Source organism: Diadema antillarum, unplaced genomic scaffold (assembly GCF_040938485.1).
Source record: "Diadema antillarum isolate AM-2024a unplaced genomic scaffold, OU_Dant_1.0 seq00001883_RagTag, whole genome shotgun sequence".
Taxonomy (NCBI): Eukaryota; Metazoa; Echinodermata; class Echinoidea; order Diadematoida; family Diadematidae; genus Diadema; species Diadema antillarum.
This window is the reverse complement of record NW_027272551.1, coordinates 213,608-217,265: the sequence shown is the minus strand read 5'-3', so window position 1 is coordinate 217,265 and position 3,658 is coordinate 213,608. Positions and strand designations below refer to the sequence as shown.

At 33.6% G+C, this 3,658-nt stretch overlaps 1 long non-coding RNA gene across 1 annotated transcript; it reads left to right on the top strand.

The window, feature by feature from the left end:
- Positions 1-965: 965 nt before the first annotated feature.
- LOC139712969 (uncharacterized) lies at positions 966-3,370 on the top strand. Its single transcript, XR_011709605.1, has 4 exons — positions 966-1,015; positions 1,618-1,724; positions 2,144-2,292; positions 3,228-3,370. It is a non-coding gene; the product is annotated as an uncharacterized lncRNA (long non-coding RNA).
- The last annotated feature ends 288 nt before the right edge of the window (positions 3,371-3,658 follow it).

Genomic DNA, 3,658 nt, shown 5'->3' with positions numbered 1-3,658 from the left:
CCACTGATTCTACCTAACGTTAGAGGTTTCTAGTAATCTACTACTCATATCTAGGCAGTTTTGTTGTAAAGACCCAGCTTACTAGGCCTAGCTAGACCTAAGTTTAGGCATCTAGAGGTTCTAAAATCTATGCATAATTATACTATATATGTAGGCTAACTTTGATCAAAAAGTTCATGTTAGATCTAACATTAGAAGATCCTAACATTAGCTCTAACGTGAATTATCTAGGCTAATATTAGTCTCTAGAGCAGAGGTCTAAGGTTGATTCCACTCTTTCTGGTATTTGTAGACCTGTTGGTTCAGAAAAAGAGTCTAGGATTTAGGCCTAGGTGTTTTATATAAAAGCGAGTCTACAACCAAGTGATCTTGCCATTCAAATATGCCTGAAAGAGAGAGAGAGAGAGAGAGAAAGTGTTCAGTCCTGACTGCCAACCTCTCCTAATCTGTGAATCATTTACATGTACTCTTCTAGTTTACAAATAGATCTAGTCAAAGAGAAACTATTTAGAAATGTCTTTACTCATAAGTACCAATTTCTTATGTTAATGTCTCAAAGAATAAAGGTTCATTTGAAAAAATGTAAATATTACATTTTTAATGGATCATTTATACCGACTCACTGAAACCTAAATATCTTCTTCTTTTTTAACTTTTTAAAAAGCTAAAAAAAAAAAAATCATCTTAATGAAAGAGATATATTTTTAGTTATAATTGATTTGCATGGGAAACAAAGAAAATTATGTCAATGTCAAGATGACTTTTCAAAACAATTAAATTTCAAATTGATTTTATTTTTTGTTCACTATTAGCTTATAATGCTCTGCTTTAAAGATGAAAAAAAAAATTATTTGAGTCATGTTGATTTCTGTTTTCAGCTAGATGTACCAACAAGTGGACAGACTGAGTCTTGTCTTCAAACTTCACCAAAGAGAGAGACATATGCCTATTCTGACTTGCCAAATGTAAAGACTGAGCTCTTTCTACCTGCAACAAATTGCAGAACAACCAGAAGGTAAGAAACGGTAAATGTTGAAATGGCGGTCTAATTTGAAATATCTTTTAAATACTAACTTACTAAGTGTTTGATTATCAACTGTATCACTTCAGTGCCCAGTTGAAAATAATGCCAAATCTAAATACATTGAGTATCAAATATTCCTATTCCATTTGAATAAATTGTAACAAGCATGTTTTCGCTTTGACAGTTGCATTACAATGCAGTGTACAAATACTTTGCAAACAAAGAGAGGAGAATAATCTTATACACGTGTATCTCCATTTATATAATAAGGGGAGCAAATCTATGATCGGATGTGTATTCTTGTTTTCTTGTAAATTCATTGCATGTTCTATTGTAGAGGATCATATGAAAGAACGGTATTCTATCTACTGAAGATGAGATCATATAAAAATCAAACATAAATGTAATCAAGTAAGATATTATATGTAATGAAATATTTCTCAACCATGTCAATTGGCACAAGTGTTTAATGTGTGCACAAATGAAAATACGTCTGTAGTCACAGATCAATTAACTTTCCATTGTTATTATGTTGCGTTAAGTATGACGTAAGGGTGATATGCTGTGATGTATTGTTCTTTATTTTTATCAAGGTGTCACCAACAAATGGACATGCTGAGTTTGAGATCACATCCACTAGAGTGAGGGGGAGATAGAAAGATGTCTTGACTGCGATGTGAATGCCCTTTCCAGCTCAGAAGTAAGTGTCATCGATTTGAAATTAGGAATATCATCTCATGAATACAAATCGATTTATGCAAGGAAATCATATCCTAATCCACATACAAATGAGAGCATGATACAATCAAATATTTGTGTACAGGAATTACAGGTGTCAAGATGACTTCCATCCTACATAATTCATTTTCAGTAAGATATGGCTTTAGAGCATCAAAGATGATGATAACAATGACAAGATTAATGTATTACATGTAAGACAAATTAATGTTGACAGTGACCTGAAGATCCAAAATCTCATACTAAGGGATTCATGAGATCGTGATGATTAATTCTAATTCAGATGATGAATGTGTTTGTTTATGTTGCAGTATGATTATCCTGTTTCACTCATAAAAATGATAACTTATTTAAGTTTTTGTTAATTGTATTTTCGACCAGAATTAGCACAAAGTGGACAAAATGGACCCTGCAAACCACAGCCAACTACGGACAAGAGAGAGAGAGAAAAAAAAGAAAGAGAGAGATGTCCTGACTACCAACCTCTAATCTGTGCATCCTGCACTCTATTTCGAAAGGAAATGTGGGAGGTAAGCAATAATACATGTACATGTAAAATGTAAACCCCAAATATGTTGGAATATTTTGTCAAGCCTTTGACATCTTGACCAAATTTTTGACTGTCGATCGTTCATTGGGCAGAAAATTAACGCATGTTTTGCTAAATGAATGCAGTACTGCATATGCATGTAGTCAATCACTCCAACAACGAAGATTTACATGAATTAACGCTGATTATTGTTTTTTTTTTAGCCTCTGTCAAAGATGGTTGCAGGAGTTTTTATGTTGTTGCAGTCATCATTCACACGCACATCTGTCCTATTCTCATCTTGCAATAACTTAACATTTACTCAGCAGATCATCTTCAACTTTGGTTTTATACAGAAGAGATGATTACCTGCTGAGCCTTGTACAAGTAGCATTTTAGTTATTGTTGTGATTTTGCTGCTGATTGTAAATTACAGGGAAACCCTGATTTTTATTGACTGTAGAGCATTGCTACCATGACATTATATTTACCTTCGGATGGCAAAGTTACCATAACCTCTAAGCAATTTGACTTTGATTAGTTATGAGGGTATTGATGTGAAAGGTCACAGGGACATTATATGCACGAAAGTGTTGAATGTATCCAGTTGCAGTATCAGGCAAGCACTACCTTGAAATTCTTCTGAATGGAATAAAAAGCTTAATGGAAAGAATTGGATATTTGGATCATGAAAGTTTCCTACATTTTATATTTCATCGTGTACTCACGGTTAAATTGCTACAATTAGGATCTACTGTATAAAATAATATACTTTACAGTTTCAAGGAAACACTACATATAGAGGAAATCAAGTAACCGTATGTCTTTATTAGCCTATATGTCACTGTGTCTTCACCAAAGATTAAAATGCCCATGTCACTTTCCTCATCAAGTAAAGACAGATACACCATTCTTTCTCTCTCTGTCTCTCTCCAGAAACAACCCTGCCAGGCTATCCGGTCCGCATCCAGATTCCGTATGAAGGATGTCATCAGAACCTGAACTTACATGTGGAATGCATCCATCTAAACTTCTCAAATATAATCACAATGTGCTTTCAGAACTATTATAGAAGTTGAATATATAAAAGACATGTGTATATATTAGTTATTTCTACTAATCCAGATTAAATGCTTCTTTTCTAATCTTTTTTTTTCTTTTTTTTCCCTTAGTGATGAAGTAAAACAAGACCTGATATCAAAATGTGCACAACACTACTTGGCAAAGAGCATTTACAATATGATTTGATGTAGATCTACTTCCAATTTTGATGGCAGCATTAAAGGGATGAGGGATGGCCTACTTTTGGTTGAGATGGGGGCTGATATGGAGATTTTGTAAAATAATGAGAACCCTGTTACGAAATA